The sequence below is a fragment of the Mirounga leonina genome, unplaced genomic scaffold (genome assembly GCF_011800145.1).
Source record: "Mirounga leonina isolate KUSES-001 unplaced genomic scaffold, KU_Mleo_1.0 Mir_129, whole genome shotgun sequence".
NCBI classification, from domain to species: domain Eukaryota; kingdom Metazoa; phylum Chordata; class Mammalia; order Carnivora; family Phocidae; genus Mirounga; species Mirounga leonina.
Window position 1 is genome coordinate 67,954,744 of NW_023270323.1, and position 23,479 is coordinate 67,978,222.

General features: G+C 44.1%; 1 protein-coding gene across 1 annotated transcript in view; it reads left to right on the forward strand.

Annotated features, from left to right (window-relative positions):
- FAM184B (family with sequence similarity 184 member B) overlaps positions 1-23,479 on the forward strand; it is a 138,230-nt gene that overhangs the window by 37,301 nt on the left and 77,450 nt on the right. The window lies entirely within an intron of this gene.

Genomic DNA, 23,479 nt, shown 5'->3' on the forward strand with positions numbered 1-23,479 from the left:
GGCTCCTTCCACAGTTTGGCTATTGTGGATATTACTTCTATGAACACTGGGGTGCATGTGTCCCTTCTTTTCACTACGTCTGTATCTTTGGGGTAAATACACAGTAGTGCAATTGCTGGGTCATAGGGTAGCTCTATTTTTAACTGAAAAACAAAATGATTTTTTTAAAGATTTTATTTATTTATTTAATTGACACACACAGAGAGAGAAAGATAGCGAGAGAGGGAACACAAGCAGGGGGAATGGGAGAGGGAGAAGCAGGCTTCCTGCCAGGCACGGAGCCCAATGCGGGGCTCGATCCCAGGACCCTGGAACCATGACCTGAACCGAAGGCAGCCACTTAACCAACTGAGCCACCCAAGCACCCCAACAAAATGATTTTTTTTTTAAATTATATAAATGATTGAAATGTAAGGGACAAAGCTGTGTCAGATGCAAGGGCAACTATGGGTCAACTCTGAGGACTGTCAGTGGACCAGAGGATCTTGATCCCTATTTCTGCCAGGCACAACCCTTGTGAGGATGCCCTGATTGAGAGTTGACTCTTTGGGGCCCTGAGAGTTGACTCTTTTAACTCAAAACCTTTGGGATGCAGCAAAGACAGTCCTAAGAGGGGGGTGCATGGGTGGCTCAGTTGGTTGAGTGTCCTACTCTTGATTTTGGTTCAGGTCTTGATGTCAGGGTCATGGGATCAAGTCCTGTGACCAGCTCTATGCTCAGCATGACTCCGTGCTCCGCAGAGTCTGTCCCTCTCCCTCTGCTCCTTCCTCTGTTCATGCTCTCTCGCTCTCTCTCAATAAATAAATAAAATCTTTAAAAATTTTTAAAAAGTAAAAATTTAAAAATGGAAACAGATTCCCCAGGGCTATCACCCTCCTCATGAGTGAAGTTGGGTTCAAAAATCTCTTTTTTAAAGTCGCTTCTTGGGGTGCCTGGGTGGCTCAGTCAGTTAAGTGGCTGCCTTTGGCTCAGGTCATGATCCCAGGGTCCTGGGATCGAGTCCCACATCAGGCTCCTTGCTGAGTGGGGAGCTGGTCTGCTGCTCTGCTTGCTGTCTCTGCCTGCTGCTTCCCCTGCTTGTGCTGTCTCTCTCTCTCTCAAATAAATAAATAAAATCTTAAAAAAATAAATAAAGGTTGTTTCTAATGTGCATCGAAGTGTAAGAACCATTAGCTTAGGCAAAGTGATGGTTCAAGCCATGTATAGAGTTTTCAGCCAGTCCCTAAACTCTTTGTAGCCATTTGAAATATTGCCCAGAATTATTTACCTTTCCTGATAAGATATTACCAATAGGAAAGTTCTCTACAATGACAAAAATCAAACATAGCTTCTCCCCTGCCTGCCATTCCCTCTGCTAGTGCTTGCTCTCTGTCTCTCTCTCGCTCGCTCTCTCTGTGTTAAATATATAAACTATTAAAAAAAAAAAACTTTTAAAAGAAAAAAAAATCAAACATAGCAAGGGTCAGAGGCACCAAATAGTTGTGGACCAGAGATCTAGTTGCTCAGCCCTCTTTCTCTTCTTTCATTAAACAGGGATAACCTTCTAGAATCTCAAAAATAGGTGAAATTTTAGAACTAGGAGGGACCCCAGAAATCCATTCCAGTTCCCTTCATGTTACAGATGAGAAATAGAGCATTGATGTGAGTGTCAGTTTGGATCCTCCAAAAAGTGAACACCAAGACCAATTTAAATGTGCAAGAGATTTATTGGGAGAAATATCTGAAGAGTAAATAGAGGGGGAAAAGGAGTAGACAGGGGCACACACTTGATGCAGGCCTGACATCGTGAGAGGAGAGGGAAATGTGCAGGATTGGGTGGGAGAACCAGCAGACTGCAGTACAGCTAAGAAAGTGTCTTGGCCAGGCCAATGAGGAGCTCATGAAAAGACAAAACATTACAGGAATTTTGTATTGGGCAGAAATAGCCCAGACTTGGCATCCCCATTGGGCTTGGTTGTTGGCTCAAAGCAGCTTTGGGGGATCATTGTCTTTGTGTGAATGTCACAATGAATCCAAAGATGTAAAAGGTGGAAGCTGTCAAGTGACTGTACTCATGACATCAGTTTCTCTGGAAGGAGATCTGAGTGGCAGACCTCCATGACTACAATGGCATGCTCAATGTCACAGTAGTAGCAGAACAAGGACTACCCTTTAGTCCAGAATTCTTTCTAGGTTATTCTACAAGACATTATTCCTTCGCTGTCTAACCCCATCCCACACCCCCAGCTGGTGTAGGTTTGAACTTGATCTTGTGGATACTGGATCCCAATCCCCTGAGAAGTAGAGAAGGTAAGACTAGTCAGGTAAGAAAACGAAAGGGAGAGATGCAGAGGAGATTTAAAGTCTTTGGGGGAAAGAGTGAGTCTGACAGCTGATTAGGCTCACAGTGAGTCTGTTTGTCTGTCTATCCAGAGTACCTTCCATTTCCCTCCTTTGGAGAACTCCTCTCCCTTTCCAAATGGCTCTGAAAGCATCTCAGTCTTTGTGCTCCATTTCCCATTCCAGCCATAGCATATGACCTAGGTGGGGAGATCCTTCTCTGAATTGATATTCAAACATTAGGAGAAAGAGATCCCCTTTCTGCTGGAATAGCAGAACTATGAGAGCAGGAACTAGACCAGTTGATGGCTGTCTTTCTTGTTATATGGGGAAAGCAACTCTGCAGAAGGAAGATGAGCAGAAGCCAGTAGAATTAAGAGGTGAATGGAGAGAGAGTATGAGTGAGTCAGGGTGCATTGGGTCTTAGTGCCAATTAGTCCCTGAGGCCCTGTTTGGCTCCCACAGCAGTGCTTCCCTCTCTGGGAGGTCTTTCCCAGACACATGGGCCAGTGTGTTCCCTTTTCTTGGTGTAGTAGGCAGAATTCTAAGATGGTCCCAAATTCCCAGCCCCTGGTATATATACACTGTCTCCCAGTTATTTAGTCAATCACTAATCTAGGTTTTGCTGTGAAGGGAATTTGCAGTTGTAATTAAGATCCCAAATAAACTGACCTTAAAGTAGGGAGATTATCCAGGTGGACCGGACCTAATCATATGAGCCCTTAGCACCAAGTCTAGAGATTATAGAGAAACCAGAGAGATCTGAAGTATAAGAAGAATTCAGTGGAGGAGATGGAGGGGCCTTGTATTCAGGACCAGAGGTGGCTTCTGGGATTTGAGAGCAGTCCCTGATGACAGTCCTACAACCATAAGGAGCTGAATGATGCCAACAACCTGACTTAGCCTGGGAACAAATTTCTCTCCAGTGCCTCCAGACAGGAACTCAGCTGGCAAACACCTTGATTTAGCCCTTGAGACCCTAAGGAAAACCCCAGCCACTCCATACCTGGACTTCTGACAAATAGACCTTATGTTAAGTGGTTAAATTTGTGGTAATTTATCAAAAATAGAAAATGAGTACAGTTGGATTAGTTTTACTTAACACCTGAAGAAGTCCTGACTAAACAGTGGGAAGATTATAGGCCCACTTTAATGACCCTGTGAAAACTCTACCAACTTTTGTTCTTCACTCTGCTCTTCTTGGATTTGAATTTGCCACAATGGCATATGTTGTTGACTACCTAGTGTGATTAAAAAAGCCAAAAATACATTTTGATGGGGACAGAGGGAGCCCAGAATTGCTCGTGATTCTGAAGTGGCCTGGGGAAGAAGATCACTGAAGGAATGAAGAGGGTAGAATGGCTGGTGAGAGACAGTGTCTGGAGACCCCGAAGAGAAACAAATCCTGAATAAGCCTGCTTCCACTGTTTTCAACAGTGGAGCCAGGGTAATCATTATAAAATATACATCAGATCATGTCACCATGCTCAAAACTCTACAGGGCTTTCATATCGCAGGGGGTAAAATCTCAGCTTCTTTGATGACATGTGAGACCTCCATGACCTGGCCCCAATACCTCTAACCTGCTGTGCATTCTCCGTAGCTCTCTCTGCTCCAGCCACACCAGCCTCCTGCTGATCCTCAGCCCATATACAACCTTGCACCTCTGCCAGGAGTGCTCTTCCCTTACACACTGCACTGTTTGCTCTTTCCTTTCATCACATCTCCCATCAGATGTTACTTTCTCAGGGAAGCCTTCTTTCACCACCCTTTGTAAAATTTTAACTGCAATCCCTTCCTTGCTTTATGCTTTTCTTTAGCAGTTATCACTAACTAACAATTTGTTTATTTTACTTATTTAACATATTTTTTGTCCGACTCTCTCACTAGAATGTTAGCTTTGTGCACACAAGTGTTTGGGTGTGTTTAAAGTGTGCTGTACCCCAATACTGAGAACCGTGCCTGGCATATAGCGGGCCCTAGATAAAATGTTTGCTAAACAATTGAATGAAAGGGGAATGTGTGCATAAGGAGAGATATACTTCACTTCCTAACAGTAATTTCTTTTTCCTTCAAAGAAATTGGTAGCAGGTATATATTTTTTTTAAGATTTTATTTATTTATTCATGAGAGACAGAGAGAGAGAGAGAGGCAGAGGGAGAAGCAGGCTCCCAATGCGGGACTCGATCCCAGGACCCTGAGATCATGACCTGAGCTGAAGGCAGACGCTTAACCATCTGAGCCATCCAGGCGCCCAACAGGTATATTTTTTTAAGAAAAATAGTGAGTTGGCTCTTTATTCCCTCCAGCTACAAAAATCTAGAACAAGGGACCATATGTTTTTGTAGTTTGCTTTACACGTGGAGCCAACTGTGAAGACTACTATGATGGAAAAAGAAATACGTGATATAAAACATAACCCCCCATGAGCCTTTATGATACAAATTACCTGGTAGCCTGGGGGTTGGATCTGGATGACAGTTATCTTTAAATATTAAATAAGTATAATCAGGAAAACACTCATCTCTCCCAGCCAGCTTCCAGCTGGGCAGCTGCCACTCTTCCTTGTCTGCCTATCGTGACCCAAACAATGAGGCCAGACTGACAGTGGACTCTTCCCAAAAGCAAGATTATGTGTTATTTCAAGAAGTGAAGAGTGTAAACAGCACTCAACTGGGTCTTAACAGCTACAGTGAAAAATCCCTGGCTATCTTCAAAATATTCCCTGAACTATAAGGTTTTACATATGTATGCACAATATCCCTTTTATATTATCTTTGTGGTGTGGGCCATTTAATACATACCCATTTGTGTATGATGCATCAGATATTTCTCATGAGCACCTCTTTTGTGCCGGACACTGTGCAAGGTGCAGGAAATACAAAGGTGAGCAAGACAGATGAACTTTTTATTACTTAGTTCGGCTACATATAACAGAAAAACCCAAACAAATGAGAAGTTTATTCCTCTCTTACATAAAAGAGGACCAGAGATACAGTCGCAGGTTGGGATGGAAGAATCATGCTTTAGGGAGCCAGGATTTTATATCTTTCTGCTCTGCCATGCCAGCTTTATCCTCAACATCACCTCATGGTTCAAGGTGACTGCTGGAGCTCCAGCTGGGGCAGCCCCTCTCCACACTGCTGGAAGGAGAGGGGTGACCATGGGTGCATCCCCTCCCATTTAAGGAGGCTTTCTGGAAGCCCTCATAATACTCTTGCTAACCATTCATTCAGCTAAGTAAAACTTAACCACATGGTCACAACCATCTACAGAAGAGTCTGGAAAATGGAATTATTAGCAGGATACCAGCAAAAAATTAAGATTCTTGGGATAGGCGGGCGCCTGGGTGGCTCAGTTGGTTGGGCGACTACCTTCGGCTCAGGTCATGATCCTGGAGTCCCGGGATCGAGTCCCGCATCGGGCTCCCTGCTCGGCGGGGAGTCTGCTTCTCCCTCTGACCCTCCCCCCTCTCGTGCTCTCTGTCTCTCATTCTCTCTGTCTCAAATAAATAAATAAAATCTTAAAAAAAAAAAAAAGATTCTTGGGATAGGCAAATTTTCGAGCAGAACATTGTTGCCAGTACCAAAGGAAGACTCCAACTACATGAGGGTAGCAAAGATCATCATGAAGCTAGCCACCAGGAATAGAAGTCCAAACACTGTGTCCACTGCATCTTGGTATCAGAGTTGCCAAGGAAAACACACTGGATGGAATGATGCTTCATTCACATGGAGAGAGAGATATGCAGTCATGTGCACAGGTCCCTCGTGGCTAGTGAATGCCCAGCAGCTGACACAGGGCAATTGTGCAGTGGTAGAAGGACCCTTCCTCCCTTGTGTCTGAAATACTGAAATCTATGAGTGTGCCTGAGGGCCAGTGATGCACACATTTAAGCAGAGCAAAGGAGCACATATTGAGCCTGAAACAGGGAAAGAAGTTTCCACACAAAGCGATAAGCCAGGCACAGGCTACGTGGGCTCTTCATCTCTAGGTAAGGAAGCATTTCAGGCCAAGGCCCGTTGATATGCGGTCGAGCAGCGGAGGAAAGACTACATGCATGGGACGGCCTCTTCAACACAAGGAGCCTCAGCCGCAGAACATGATGTGCTGTGATAGGGACTCCAAAGGGACATGGACAGATCCCGTGGGGGTACACAGAAGGGAGTAAGACATTCACCTTTAACCTCTTTCACAAAAGAAAGCAATGTAAATAAAAGGACCCACAACTCTTTCCCTGTCTTCATACCAGAAAAGAACTGTCCTTGGGTTAGGGGAGAGTAACTCACGGTGGTCAGCTGATTGCCTAGGGACTCGGGAGATATTTCTTGAATGAATGAATGAATGAATGAATGAATGAATTCCTCACCGTGGCACTGGAGGAGCTTTTGGAAAGCAGGTGACATCACATCCGGAACTTCATATTGAGGAGGGTTTCACCAGGGAGAGAATGGCAGGACAGGCCTTCCAGACAGAGGGAGAGGTGTGAGCAAAAGTAGGAGGTCTGAAGGAGTGTGGCATGTTTAGGGAACAGTGTGTGACCCAGTGTCACTGCAGCTTGGGGTCTGAGGGAGAGGTGGCAGGATTTGATACTGGGTTGTGTGGAGCCTTGAATACTGTGCTGATGGGCATCATTTGATCCAGTGGGCAGTGGGGGGCCCCAACTTGGTGTGTGGTGTGGAGGACAGCTGGAAGGCAGGGATGGAGCTGCACATGGGGAGGCCCGGCTGGGATGAGGGGGGCCTGAGGGCAGGACAAGGAGGAGGAACAGAAGGAGGAGGGATGGAAGTGAGGGCTTTCTGGCGGTCAGCCTCTTCAGTCGTCAGTAACCGAGTGGACATGTCCTGGGAGAGGAGCAAAGGGCTAAAGAGGACGTCTGAATTCCTACCTGGGTGACTGCATCATGGCATCAGGAAGCAGATTGGGGGTAGCTGGGAGAAGAGGGTGATTTCACTGAGGGACACGTTACATAGCAAGGCCTACTTTATGGCCCCTAGACTATCTCCTCCTAACTGTCTCCTTGCTTCCACCCTGCTCCCCTGTGGTTTATGCTCAACCCAGGAGCCAGAATGAGCCCCTCCAAATCACATCATGGCCACCCTTCTGCTCACACCCACCAGTGGCTGTCATCTCTGGGTGAAAGCCGGAGTCCTTGACTGTACCACTCAGGTTCCCCCTGACCTCCCTGACTTTATTCCAGTTACTGTCCCCTGGCTCACTCCATTCCAGCCCCACTGGCCTCAGGCCCCTTGTCCTGGCCTAGAGCTCTTCATGCAGATGTCTGCCTGGTTTTTCATCTTTGCCTGAATCTCTCAGTGAGATTCTTGTTTCACCCTTTCTCTACATACTCCTGATCTCCCTTCTCTGATCTTTTTCGTGTTCTGCATTTACCACCTTCCAACGTGCCTTAATGAACTCATTTATTATACATATTGGGGTTTTTTTTTAGATTTTACTTTTATTTTTAAAAACTATTTAAATTCAATCTATTAGGTTTTTTAAAATTATGTTCAGTTAGCCAACATATAGTACATTATTAGTTTTTGATGTAGTGTTCAACGATTCATTAGTTGCATATAACACCCAGTGCTCATCACAACATGTGCCCTCCTTAATGCCCATCACCCAGTTACCCCATCCCTCCACCCCCCTCCCTTCTGTAATCCTCAGTTTGTTGGTTTTTTTTTTTTTAAGATTTTATTTTTAAGGAATCTCTACACCCAACATGGGGACCAAACCCACAGCCCTGAGAGCAAGAGTCTCACGCTCTACCCACCGCCAGCCAGGTGCCCCTATTATATTTATTGTTTATTGTCTGTCTCCCTGCCACCACCACCACTTCCCCATCCCCCACCATCCTGCCCCTAGAATTCAACTCCCTGAGGGTAGTAATCTCTGTATATTGTGTCTATTGGTGTATCCCAAGAACCTAGAACAGTGCCTGGCAGATCATAAATGCTCAATAAAGACAGCCTATTGGATACCTGTGGAGATGTTGTGTGGATGTCAGAAATGGTGGTCTACTCTGGACAGAGGTGGGAACTGAAGAGGGAGAATCTGATGTGGACCCTGAGGCAGCTGTCGTGGGGCACAGGACTTGGAGATTTCTCTGCCTGGAGAGAGGACTTCCACCCATGGTGGTAGGGGGTGGGAGGGAAATCAAATTAGGGAAGAGACTCACCAGAAATCAGCACAGAGAAGAAACCAACCTCAGAGTCCATCCAGCCTGGGGGTGGGGGGTGTCACATGGTGTGGATACTTGAATCCTAGTTCTATACAAGAAATTCAGGTTGCCTACCTTAATTCAGAAAACAGTGCTTGTGGCCTCAGGGCTTTCTGTAGCAGTAGGAAGAACTAAGATTTTGGAGTCAGACAAGCTTGGGTTCATGGCCCAGTTCTCTTACTAGCTGTGTGACCCACGGCAAATTATTTGTCCTCTTTGTTCCTTAGTACTCTTCTGTAAAAGGAATATAGTATTACCTTCATAATTTTATTAATACTACTGTAATCATTATTAAATGAGATGATGTCAAGTACCTATAGGTACTTATATAGGCACCATTCTTGACATAAAATTAAGCACTGGAAATGTCAATTCTGGTGATGATAAAGAGGAGGAGGATGGACATCGAAGGACCTAGGAATTAATTGCTGTTAGACACATATCCTTAACTTTTCTCCCACTCACATATCTGTACTGGTCTCGGTGGCGCTCACTCCTTTTTACTATTTGGCTTTTTCCATGGGATGGAGAACAAGGCCACGGGTCACTCTGAATTCACATCCTTCCAACCCTCAGACCCAACAGGCGAGAGAGAGATTCTCTCCCACCTCAATGGATAAAATCCCAGGAAGGACCCTGCTTGCCTTTGCTTGGATCACATGCCCAACCTGTGCCGATCACTTGGGTCAGAGGGATGGGGTTCTAACATCAGCCCAGCGGAGGATACCTACTCCCCCTCTGCCAGAAAGTCTGCCCCAGATGGCGTGTGGGATATTATGTTTCCTGGGAAAATAGAGAAAGTGGCTACCACTCTGTACCCAACCACTATGTTATTTTGTACCATTTCATGGCTAATTGTTTACATATTTGTTGCTAAATTGGAGGCTCCCATGGCAAGGACTGTAGCTTCTGTATCTTTGTATCCTTTCACCCCTAGCACAATGCTTGATGAAGGGAAGGAGTTCTATAAATGCAGATTATTGAATTGCAACTGGCTAGATCAGAGAGTAACAGGTTTCATAGGTAATGCCTGAGAGATGAGGTCTCCAGAAAGTCAGTCCCACGGGGCTTCAATTTTAGGGTGTTCTGAGGCCCTTTATCCTTCTTGTGAGAGACTTTAAGGTTCAGTGGAAAGAACACTGAAGTTCAAGAGATAAAGCCAGTCACGAGTCTTCCATATAAGCTGTGTGACTATATAGAAATCAGTGGACTCCGGGTGCCATGCTTGCCTTCTTTATGAAGTAAGGAAGATGGTCCCGGTGGGTGATATCTTGCTTACAATCTTAAAATTCTGTGAATATAATCACCTTTCTTTTTTGGCCTTTATTGACTCCTTTTGAACCTCTATTCAACATGTGAGCAATGTCACACCCAGGTTTCATTTTTTAAAGCGCATTGTGTTTATCTGGCACAACTTAGAAATTTGACAGTAACCTTTTCAATTTTATCTGAAGACTCAATTTAGAAAAAAAAATAACATTAGAATGAAAATCAGGGGGAAGCTCTAGATTCATTTCTGTCCTAATGAGATAAAGGTTACTGGCAAAATTGCTTAAACTCTGTGAGCCTCGCTTCCTAATCTGTACATAAGACAGCTGGTGGAGATTCAGTGAAAGGCCAAGACTTCACTTTTAACTTTCCAAGGCGCAGACATGGGGGAAACAGCCTGCCTCCCCCTTTTCCCTTTATTTATTTTTATTTTTTTATTTTTAAGCTTTATTTATTTATTTTAGGGAGGGAAGAGGGAGAGAGAGAGAGAATCTCAAGCAGACTCCCCACTGAGCGCAGAGCCCACTGTGGGGCTTGATCTCATGACCCTAAGATCATGACCCGAGCCAAAATCAAGTCAGGCACTTAACCGACTGAGCCACCCAGGTGCCCCTTTTTTCATAGTTGTCATTCTTATATTTGCTTTTTGATTATGGAAAAAGAAATGCCCATGACAGAGATTAAGGAAGTTACCAGCTTTTAACTTGAAACTTTCCCATTTTATCGAATACAATATTGGTTATAGAAAAGCTACATGGTTAATTAGTTCAGACAGTTTTTGTATTTTATTTTATTTAAAGATTTTTATCTATTTGAGAGAAAGAGAGCAAGGGGATGGGCAGAGGCAGCGGGAGAGAGAGAATCCCAAGCAGACTCCATGCTGAGTTTGGAGCCTGACACGGGACTCAATCCCACGACCCTGACATCACATCCATTCTTTTGGGAAATATCAGTTCAGTTTGACCATTTTGTTTACTAGGAGAGGAAACAGTTTTCTCAGAGAAATGGAAGAACTTGTCTTAGGTCACACTTCTTGAGAAGGGCAGAATGGGGCCTTGGAGCTTGGGTTTCTTGTCAGCTGGCCTTGCGTTTCCTTCATCACCTCACAGGGTCTTGGGCCTGGGCCATTTTTCTGCCTGGATGTTTGCATCCTCCTTTGTGTGTGTGCATGTGTGCTTCTGGGTTCCTCTCTGAGAGTAGAGACCAAGTCTTAATCCTTTCTCTGTCTCCTCCAGCTCTGAAGTTGGTGCTCTGTGAATTGCATCGGGTTTTCTTGCAAGGGTGAGGAAGATGAGCTGTAGTGGACATCTGTTCTTGCTGGCATGGCATACCCCACTGCAGTCTCTAGTTCATGTGGTTGAGGCAGGTAAACCCCATTTTCCTGGATCCCTCATGACCTGAACTTAGCTGATCAGTGTAATCTATCCCACTGACCACAGGAATTAGTGTTAGAAACCATGACTCTGCTCAGGTGAATAGAGTCCGCCTTGAGACTTTTGTTGAAATGGTTGAAAAAGTGGTGCTCTCTTTCTAGGGGCATGCTAAGTTGGTAAAATGTAATCTTGAAGCTGCCTGTGGTACTTTGCTAAGAACCTCCTGAAGGATAAAGCCAACTCAAAGAAAAGCAAAACTATGAGATGGAAAGAGGTAGAGTCAATATGACATTTGAGAGCCTGGGTCTATCCATACCTGAAGCCAGGTCTGGCTCTGGGCTTTTCAGGTACATGAGCCAATAAATTGCCTTTTCCCCAACCTAGTGAATTTGGGCTCCCTTCTGTAACACTGTTTGTTTCCCAGAGTCCAGAGTCTCTCATGGTTTGTTTCCCTCTCGGTATTCTTCCCATCCGATTTTCCCTCCCTTCCCCTGTGGTCCTCCTAGTGAAACCATATGATAATTGTCTTTATCTGCTTGACTTATTTTACTTAAAGTGCATAATCCCCTCCAGTTCCATCCATGTCCAGGCAAATGGTGGGTATTTATCCTTTCTGAGGGCTGAGTAATATTCCATTGTATATATGAACCACATCTTCTTTATCCTTTCATCTGTTGAAGGGCATCTCGGGTCCTTCCACAGTTTGGCTATTGTGGACAGTGTTGCTATGAACATTGGGGTGCATATGCCCCTTCTTTTCACTACATCTGTATCTTTGGGGTAAATACCTAGTACTGGGCGCCTGGGTGGCTCAGTTGGTTAAGCGACTGCCTTCGGCTCAGGTCATAATCCTGGAGTCCCGGGATCGAGTCCCGCATTGGGCTCCCTGCTCGGCAGGGAGTCTGCTTCTCCCTCTGACCCTCCCCCTTCTCATGTGCTCTCTCTCATTCTCTCTTTCTCAAATAAATAAATAAAATCTTTAAAATAAAAAAATAAAATAAATAAATAAATAAATAAATAAATAAATAAATAAATACCTAGTACTGCAATTGCTGGGTCATAGGGTAGCTCTATTTTTAACATCTTGAGGAACCTCCACACTGTTTTCCAAAGTGACTACCAACTTGCATTCCCACCAACAGTGTAGGAGGATTCTCCTTTCTCCGCATCCTTGCCAACATTATTTCCTGTCTTGTTAATTTTTGCCATTCTAACTGGTGTAAGGTGGTATCTCATTGTGGTTTTGATTTGTATTTCCCTGATGGCTTGTGATGTTGAACATTTTTTCATGTGTCTGTTAGCCATTTGTATGTCTTCTTTGGAGAAGTGTCTGCTCATGTCTTCTGCCCATTTCTTGACTGGATTATTTGTTTTTTTGGGTGTTGAGTTTGATAAGTTCTTTACAAACCTTGGATACCAGCCCGTTATCTGTAATGTCATTTGCAAATATCTTCTCCCATTCTGTGGGTTGCCTCTTGAAACTCTATACCCTTAAACAATAACTCCTCATTCCTACACCTCCTCTTGGCCCCTGCAACCACCATGCTACTTTTTGTCTCTGTGAATTTGACTACTCTAATTTCCTCATATAAGGAATCATGCAATATTTGACCATTCATGACTGGCTTATTTCACTTAGCGTAATGTCTTCAAGGTTCATCCAAGTTGTGGCATGTGTCAGAATTTCTTTCTTTTTAGGTCTGAATAATATTTCTTTGTATGTATATACTACATTTTGTTTATCCGTTCATCCATTGATGGCCACTTGGGTGTCTCCATATTTTCACTATTGTGACTAATGCTATAAACATGGATACAAATACCTGTTCAAGTGCCTGCTTTCAATTCTTTCGGAATTGAAATTCCAAAAATATAATTGCTAGATCAACTGGTAATTCTATGTTTAATTATTTGGGGAACAATCCTACTGTTTGCCATGGTGGCTGCATCATTTTATATTTCCACAAGCCATGCACAATGGTTCCAATTTCCCTACATCTCATCAACACTTGTGTTCTGGTTTTTTAAGAATAACCATCCTGATGGGTGTGAGGTGGTATCTCATTGTAGTTTTGATTTGAATTTCCCTAATGATTAGTGATGTTGTGTTGAATACCTTTCCATACACTTGTTGGTCAACTCCAAAATTTGACTTAAGCAACTGGAAGAAGGGAGTTGGAGAATATTGCATGAAGGGAGATGGAGAATATTGTGGGAAGACAGGTTTTGAGGGGAAAATCCAGAATTAAATTTGAGATGTATGTTAGATATCCAAGTGGAGATATTGATAAGCAACAGGACACATGAGTCTAATATTCAGCTGAAGGGTCCAGCCTAGATGTACAAATTTGGGAATCATTAGCAAATAAGCATGCATAAAGTCATGAGGTTGGATAAGATCCCCATGGAATGTTTGTAGAGAAGAGAAACAGTCTGAGGCCTAAGCTCTGGGGAATCTACTTGAAGGATGAGATATAATGAGGAATTGGCCAGATGAGGAGTGGCCAGTGGTTAGGAGGAGGGTGATATATTCTGGAAGCCAAGTGAAGACTGTTCTGAGGAGGAGGAAGTGATTTCTTATGTCCAGAGCTGCTGAAAAGTTGAAAAGTTGGAGACTAAGAATTGACTATTGTTTTAGCAACATGGAGATCATTAGCGAAATGGTGCGGAGTTGTTTTGGTGGGTTGGTCAGGTTGAAAGCCTGACTGGAGAGGGTTCAAGAGAGTAGAGGATGTGGGGAATTAGTGACAAGAGGGATAAACAAAGCACCTGAGAAGTCTTTATAAAGGGGTGCAGAAAAATGGGGGGCTGGGATTAAGAAGGATTTTTGTTAACGAGAAAAATCACAGCACATTTTTACGTTGATAGGAGTGACCCATTAATGATGGTGCCAGAAGGAAGGGCAAGAGTGACCCTTGCTTCCGGTGCTTTTCCCTGTGCCCCTGCAGACTGCTAACAAAGCACCTCAGATACTCCTAAATTTACTAGTTGGCTCACTTGTCTCTCTCTCTCTTTGTGTATTCCGGCAATAACTCTGTGTTATAAACAACCCTAAAATCTCCGTGGCCTACAACGACGGTAATTTATTTCATGCTCAGATTGGTTGCTCTTCCGCGGCTCTCTGCTGGGCTTGACTGAGCCAGGAGAGCGTCAGGCTTTGAACTGGGGTCCGGACTGTTCCACGCGTCTCTCATTCTGGGAACTGTGGCCACCCTGCATCTACACTCCTCTAGTGGTAGAGCGTAGAAGCACAAGAGAGGAAGCCGAAACACAAACGCATTTCAAGCCTCTGTTTGCAACAAGTCCACTTAAATTCCATTCGCCAAAGCAAGTTATAAGCCAAGCCCAAAAAGGAAGAAAAAGTAAATGAGGTCCACAGATGGGGGCCAGGACCAGGAAGGGGAAGGAAGGGGGGAAAAAGGTGGACAAATAATATAATCTACCATATCTGATCTAAGCTCCTAAACAGAATGATTTTATTTCTTCCGTTTTTCCAGTGCTCAGCAGCATGCCTGGTAAATTCTGCAAATGTACGAAATGCTGCAAAAAAAAAAAAAAAAAAAATCTCGAAAGGAGACCATTACCAGCTTTATTCTAACCACGTAGTTATGGTTCTATTTCTTTTAATTTGGGATCCGGAAAGATTTGTGTTTAAATCCCAGCACCCTCACTTTTTAGCTCAATGACATTTGGCCACAATATCAATAATAGTAAAAATAATAACAAATAGCATTTCTCAAGTGTTTACTGTGTGCTAGGAACACTGTTAGGATTTTTGGTTCATTATGTCATTTTAATGTCCAAGCAAATCTACAAAGGAGGCATTGCTTTCTCTGTGTCATAGATGACATGACTGAGACTCAGAGAGGTTCAATCACATACTTGAGGTCACACAGCTAGAAAGCGGTAGAGCTATGGTAAGAACCCAGCCCAGTAGGTCCAGTAAAGCCTCCTTGGGAGCACCATGCTATATCACCCCTTCATGTGGAGTTAGGCCACCCAGCGTCAGTTTCCTCATCTACAAAAGAGGGCTAAGCATGAGAATGTTCACTTTGTAGAATCGTTAGAAGATTAGTTGAAAAGTCCTATATCAATTACCTGGCCCAGTGAAGCTGACACTCTGGGCATTCAATAAATATTCTTTCCTTTCTTTCTTCTTTATTTCATTTCTGACTTCCGCCGCCAGACTTGATGGAAAACATTCCTCAAGGGCGCCTGGGTGGCTCAGTTGGTTAAGCGACTGCCTTCAGCTCAGGTCATGATCCTGGAGTCCCGGGATCGAGTCCCGCATCGGGCTCCCTGCTCGGCAGGGAGTCTGCTTCTCCCTCTGACCCTCCTCCCTCTCATGCTCTCTGTCTCTCATTCTCTCTCTCTCTCAAATAAATAAATAAAAATCTTAAAAAAAAAAAAAGGAAAACATTCCTCAAGATCTCATGCACATAATACATCAATTATAACTTTGTTAAAAAATACAGTTCTCAACCTCTGAGACCTCTAAGACCCTCACAGGCCCTCTGCTGAAACCATTAGCAGTGGATTTCTAAAACCCCTGGGAAGACGCTAGGACTGGCTCAGTATTTCTCTTGGCTGCTGAATTATTCATGTCCCTTGATGGATTCTGAAGCTGGCCTCCCTACCGAGGAGGTGGATTTATAAGGGAGGCTCGGGCCAGTCCTTTGATGTTTCAGTTGAGTAGGTGGTGAGTGAAAAAAGCAAGGCACCAGGCCCAGGGGAAGGGTGGGTCTGCGCCAGTTCTGCTCAATAATTGTAGACGGAGAGGGCGGGAGGAGTAGATTGTGTGTCCAAAAAAAGCGGGGGGAGATGTTTCTTTCTGAGAGCAGAGCATGGAAAGAAAGAAGGAAGAAACATTTAATGGGTACCTACTACGTGCCAGACACCTCAGCGATGTAATCCTATCAGATCCTAAAAAAAAAAAAAAAACCAGGTCTATTTTATAGGCAAGAAACTGAGGCTCCGAGAAGTTAAAGAACTTGAGCAATTTTAAAAAGGTAAGAGTCAGAAAGTATATATATATATCTCTCAAACCAAATCAGGTTTGTCAGAGAGTGACAGAAAACCCAAACGCGGTCCAGTTGGAATCAGTCCAGGGTTGGCATGGCCTTGCTGGGCATCAGAGATCCCGGCTCCTCTTAGCTCTGTTCTGCCAGCCTTAGCCCCTGGTGTCCACTGTGTGGTCCAAGAGGACTGCTCAGCCGTAGAGGGGGCTCTTCCTGGAAGAAAGGAATGACAGGTCTACTTCTATCCAGCGGGGCAGAACTTTGTCACATGGCTGCTCAGAGCTGGAAGGGAAGCTGAGCAATGTGGCCAATTACCCATGGAAAAATTAGGGCTTCTATTTTGAAGCATGAAGGAGAGAACCAGATACTGGGCCCACCAGCAGTCTCTGCTGCGAGAAAGGTAAGTCTCGGTCCCTTTCACTCCAGAGGACCCAGCCAGCTCCATTGCTCCTACCATATTGCCTTCCTTAAGAGAAATGCCATTGCCACCAAGACCTCTGTCCGGCCTAAAGTGCCCTCTGGACAACCATGATAGGAACATCTGGGTCTCATCAGGTGCTCACTGACGTGGGAAACAAAGGTAAAAGAAAAATAAAATGTCCTTACTACCCAAAGCAGCCCACTGACAAGTCCCTGAGACAGGCAGAGTGACATTCCTCTAGGAACTCAGCTGCCTCGATGTTATTACATTGCTAAGGGCAAAAGGCAATCTCAGCCCGACCCGCAGGATCCTGTAAGGCTACTTTAACACATAAAAATTCCTTTGGAAACTTCTTTTATCTCTACTCCCCAAGATACATGTTGGCAATCATCCCCCAAGCATATGACCCACCGATTTCCATCTGAAAGGTCTCATAACTAGGGTTTTACTAGGGAGTAATAAATGACCTTTTCCTAACAATTGCTAGCCCCCTCAAGGTCCTGGAAACCTTGCTTCCAAAATTCCTTAGAGACTTTTGCTATCCCTAACCTCTTCCCAACTTGGAAGTATATAATGGGCCACTCCTCATGACCCCAGTGCAGGTCCTTCTGCCCATGGGTCCTGTCCCCGTGCTTTAATAAAACTACCTTTGTGCACCAAAGATGTCTCAAGAATTCTTTCTTGGCCATCGGCCCCAAACTCCAACATCTTTCCTACATCACTTACCGTGAACCAGGCACCATGCAATACGCCTTACAGCAGTATCTCATTTAATCTTTCAGTCACCTCTAAAGCAGGAACTTTATTCTCTCCCTTTACAAATGAGGAAACTGAGACCCAGCAAGACAGCACATGCAAGGTCAGACAGCTAGCAAATATATCTGGATCCACACACCGAATGACAAACAGGATCTGCACTCAGACAGTGGAGACTCCAAGCCTAGTCTTTTCATTGTTATCTTTGTCAGCTTCCTGTCTGTTCCCACTTCAGGGCCTCTCTACCCATCTGCCTTCCCGAATCCTATTCTTTCAGTCTCTCACTGCCCGTTACAAAGTCTTCCTTTTATTTACCAGTAAACACTCCGAGAATCTGAATCAGGCCAGGCATTGTACTAGGTGCTGGGGACTACGTAATATAGAAAGGGCCCTGCAGAGAGGGTCGCTGAGGTCCCTTACTCTGATAAAGCTCACATGTGACTTCAACATCTAGCACCTAAGTGTCTATAATGGGACAGGAAAGGGCTTTAACAATCAATGGTGCAAAGTGCACTGGGAGAAAGATGAATGGGATAAGTTTCTATTGTTTGTAGGGAGCTAAAGGATACTTTATACAGGAGGAGAAATTCCTTCTACTTTTTTACAGCGGTTCCTTTCTTTTAAATTCTTCTCATCTGCCTTTCTCTAGTGCCCCGCCCACTTGCTTTGATCCTGTTTGCCCATCTACCTGCTCTATCCCTCTTCCCTTCACCAGTAGCTTTGGGGAAGAATGGCACCCATCCATCACCTCCCCTTCCCCGCCTTCCATTCTCTCCTCAATTGCACCAGTCTGTTTTTGCCCCAACACTGCACTAAATCCTACCAAATACTCTGGTTTTTTCCCAGTTCATGATTAATAATCCAAGACTTTTTTTCTCTGGATGGCAGGTACATTAATTATGCAGTTATTGGTATCTGGTGTTTCTGTGCATTGTCTTATGTGGCTCTCAGGATAGCCCTAGGAGGTTGGTGCTGTTGTTAATGTCATTTTGCTCTTAGGAAACTCAGCTCTGGAGAGATTGAATTACCTGCCCAAGGTCAGCAGCTAGGAGGAAGCAAAACTGGAACTCCAACCCAGGTTGGCTAGCCCTGGAGCCCAATAACTATTCCTCCTCCAAAAAGCAAGAGACAACACTGTTGTAAAGGAGAGTAGGAATGGGCCAAGAACTGGAGATGTGGCCTATGAAATGTGGTAGAGAATTGAAATAGCCCCTCTGGGGAAAAGGAGTAGGGAATGAATATGAGACATATTGATTAAAGTATCAGCGTGGAGAACACAGATGAAATTAGGCATCTTTTTTTCATTCTAACAAGGTCTTCTTTAATGTTCCAGATGGCCTCAAATCCATACTGATCAAGTTTCTTTCTTTTTTTAATTTTAACTTTTTATTTGAATTCCAGTTAGTTAACATAACAGTGTTTCAGGTGTCCAATGTAGTGATTCAGAGGCTGGGAATCTTAAGGACAAGCCGGTAGTATTTGACAAGAGTTGAGGTTTTTGGGTTGATCTGCTCTTTTGAATACCAAGGATGTGAGGCTAAAGATGAGATGGGCAGAGGGTTTGAGGATGTCAGTAAGAAGGTAGTTGAGATGATTGGCCATGGGGTCCAGGGTAAAAAGGGCAAGGGGAGGGGGTGTGGAGTTAAGATGAAAACAGACTATTGGACCAGGAGAAGAAAGAGAGGTCAAGCTCAGAGAGCAAACTTGCAAGAGGAAGTGGAGAGGGCAGAAAAAGAAGAGGATGCCTTGAAAGTAGGCGGGATGTCCCCGTGGAGTCACCCCAGGAGTTCACAACCGTGAACATTCATATTGCACGGGAAGACAAGTGTGGTGCTTTTGAATGTTCTCAAAATTCTTTAAATTAGCTGTATGACACAAAATGGCATCTCTTTCTCCTTCCACAGGGAGAGGAGACTTCTTCCATCTCTTCACTAGAATTCTGTATTAGCTATGAAGATTTGAGTGGGTTTTTTGTTTTTTTTTTAAAGCCAAGCTCTGGAATTTCATTCATAAGCAAAGAGCAGATCTCAAGTTTACTGGCAGGAATGGAAAAAGAAAAAGAATGTTCACTTCATAACAGTGAAATAAAAAACATATCAGTACTCACCATGGAGAAACAACTCAGTGTCTATCAGTAAGGAGCAGAAAGATAAATTATAGCACATCCATACAATGGCATATGAAGCAGCCAAAAATAAAAATGAGACATCTCTTTATGTACAAAATTATATAACCTCCAAGATCTATTGTTAAGTAAAAAAAAATCATGGTCTAGATGAATATGTATGTGTATGTGTATTAAAAGAGGGTAAGAAATATAATATGATATGAAATATGATATGAAATATAATATAATATATTTCCTTGTTTGTGCACACACTATCCTTGGAGTAACCTTCTGGACAAGGATGTTAGGGGAAAGGGAGGTGAGTCTGGCACTTGTTGAAAGCCTAGAGCCCTGTAACCGGATCTCAGCCAAGCAGAACAATTGGAGCAGACCCTTGATGGGGATTATTTGGGGACTTTTAATTGTGAGACACCATGAGTAAATATGCGTAAGCCAAAATGCCCTCAGATATTGTGTGCCCACCCACAGTGTGATACCTTCTCAGCTACCTCTGATCTTGTGTTAATTCAAGGGTGTCCATGTGGGGAGAGCTTTCACAAGACAGAGAAGACTCACACGAGAAATTTCTGCAAACATTTGGGTTCTTTCTTCATTGAGTGCTTGTGTGGCGTCATGATATCCAGGATCGTCAGCCAAGTTTTCTGTTCTACAGATATAAGTTAATGTCGGAACTCCATTCTCCCAGATCAGCACCAGCACCAGTAGTTGATTTTATCCTTCTGAATCACCTATGCCAAATTTCATGGAATAACCTTTTCAAGGATGTTTTGTTCTTCACCATGAAAACCTCATTTATGTTCAGATCTACTCATGGCAACTCTACTGAAGAGAATCTTTATCAGTTGGGTGTTAGGTGAACAGAAAAGAGTTAACATAGCAGGTCCAAGACAGCTTATGCTTAGAGTGGTCATCTTGCAAAGTAGCCCTCAGTTGGCATCTGGAAACTTGGATCTCCAGAGGCTTCCCACCACCCAAACTGTTAAAAGAGTGACTCACTATGCCTAAACTGCTTATGCAAACGATGTGATTTATGCTGAGCACCTCCTTTCCTCCTGGGGGTCTGCAATTTTGGTATTGCCAGTAGAAGTTGCCTACCTGACTAGACTAGCCTCCAGTAAAAACCTTGCTAAGCTTTTAAAGAGCTCATTTGGTAAACAATATTTCACAAATGTTGTTACAACTCCTTGATGAGGAAATTAAGCAAGTCCTGTGTGATTGTACTGGGAAAGGACTTCACTGGGGGAGGACCCTTGGAAGCTTGAGCCTACTTTTCTCCAGACCGCTCCCTGTTCATCTTTTCCCTTTGTCAAGTTTACTTTGTATCCTTTCACTATAATCATAGGATTATGACTATGTGCTGAGTCCCGTGAGTTTTCCTAGGGTAATGGTAGCTGTTGGAACAAATAAATGCCAAGATGTCAGAGGTCCAACACAATAGTTTATTTCTTGTTTATATAAAGATCAGTGGTGGTGCTCCTGGTGGGTGGATGGCCTTCTAGTCAGTCATCGAGGACCCAGGTACCTTCCATCTGGTGTTCTACCTTCTTCTAAAGCCTCTGGGTCCTGTCCATGAAGTTTGTAGATGGGAAAAAGAGCCTGTGGAAAATACTTAACCCTCCTCATCACCTTAACCTCAACGTTGGCCCCAAGATGACATCACTACCTCTACCATTGGCAATTACTAGGCAACATAGTTCCATGCAGATAAAAGGGGGCTACAAAATGTGGTCTCTTGGCTGTTCTCCTACAGCAACTCTGTGGAAAGAAAGCATAAATCCTTGATGACCTGTGACAGGATCATAATAGATCTACTTATTATGAACCTATGGTGCGCTCAACTTCCTCCCTAGTGCTATGAGACAGCACACAGAAGTCATATTGTTCTTGTCCATATGCAAGTTGACATGTAAAAGGGAACAGGTCACCCCAAGGTTGAGTAGGCAAGGCTAACTTTTCCTGGGAAGTCTTCTTTCCTATTAAACCCCTTCGTCTGTGTTTCCATAGTAACTGGTGCTGATCCCTGTCATAGCACTTATCACAAGGTATTGAAACTTTACGGGTATTTGTCTGACTCTCCCATTAAATTATAACATTTTTGAGGTCACAACTTTTAGTTGTCTTATTAACCAGCATGTTCTTTGCCCCGCACAGAGCCAGGCACTTCTGAGAAGTGCAGTAAATGCATAAAGGAATAAATGGTTGAATGGGACAATGAGACACAGTGCAGTACTATGCTGCGAGCATGTGCTTTAGAGTTAGTCAAAATTTCTTATCTCTTGTGACCTTGCAAAAGTTACAAACTTCTCTGAACCTCAAATTTTCATTCTTAAAATGGGGAGAAAAATACCAAATTTGCAACATTGCTCTGAGGATTTCCTGAGATTCTGAATGCGTATACAGCACCTAGCCTTGTGCTAGGCACACAGTAAATTCTGGAAAAATGGTATTTATTATTAACACAAATGACAGCCAGTGGATACCAGTTTCAACATTCACTTACTCCAGATCCACTCTTAGATGCAAGCCATGAGAAGCCATAGAAACCAAAGGTGGCCAAATCGTGTGCAAGGGTGATGAGAGGGAAGAGTTGTGGGGACAGCAGCTTTATTTCATGGGGGGCGGGGTCTTCCTGGGAGGGAGAAGGGGATTCCTTCCCTTGTTCTTGCCATCAGAGAGTGTTAGATTCACAATTCTCAAGGCAGTGCTTATTCTCCCAAGAATTCACAAGATGCCAAGCCCATCTCATACCTTTACAACTACCTCGTTCAAGACAGAGCTCTGATTCCTCCTTTTAAGAGATTTTTCACTCATCCATTTAAGAAATATTTTTAGAGGGTCGACCTTGAGCCAGGCACTGGGGATGAATAGGAAGGAACGAAGAAGACCAAGCTCTTCTCTCACGGAGCCTGCATTTTAGGGAGGGAGACAGACAACCCGCCAATAGCTAGGTCACATATAGACAGTGAAAAATAGATTTTCGGCAGCATTGTGGATATATGCTTCCTCTTTCTCAAGTTGTGCAGTCTCGAGGCAAACTGCTATTAAATGTATCACAGATGTCAGCCCTAGTGTTGCCATTTGACCTTCTTCAACACACACACACACACCTCACAAAGGTTAAGGATCTGTAAGTGTGAAACTGTGTGGTGGGGACTTTTCAGAAGCATGTTTTTTATCTTCAATGCCCCAGGGAGCTGATGGGGAGTGTTTGGCCCCTGACTCTCACTCATCTCCACCAGCCCAGCTCCTCTCCAGTCATTTTCAATGAGTTCAACATCCCCTGTGGGGCCCACCCAGCCCCTTGATTTCTCAGTCTCTTGACCCCTTCGCGCCCAGTGACCTTACTCTCTACTCCACCTTCACCACACCCTTGACCTTGTCACCACCAAAAACCTACCTCTGCCCCCTCCTTCCAGCTTGCCAGCTCCTGAAAACACGTTGTCCTTCTCTCCCTCTGCCACACTTACCACATAAATCCCCAGCCCGAGATGACCACCCCCTATCAGCACACTGTCCGTAAACAGCCTTCCCTCCATCCTCACTGACAGCGTAGAAGGTGAGTTCCCTCAGTCTCCTGTTCTAAGTTCTTTACGCCTCTGCCCAGCTCTTCCTTCCCTCCTGCACCTGTGGAGAGACGTGTGCGGATATACTCTGGACCCTCGTCAAGCAAACAGCGGTAACAATAAAGCTATCCTGATTCCATATCCCCTTCATCTCTAGTCAGGCTTCCTCCTCTGAGCTCCAGAAATTTCTGAGCTACAGAAATATCTCTGTTTGCTTTGATGCCCCAGGAGGCAATAAAGTTTAATTTGTCCAAAACAGAATTCCTGATTTTCTTCCCCATGCCTGTCCTACCTATAGTTTCTCCCTTTCAGTAAACATCTACCTGTTGCTCAGGTGGGTCCCTGGGCCCCACCACACTTCCGCCTTCCTGCATTCTCTGCGGTAACAAAGTGTCCCTATCTTGTTCCT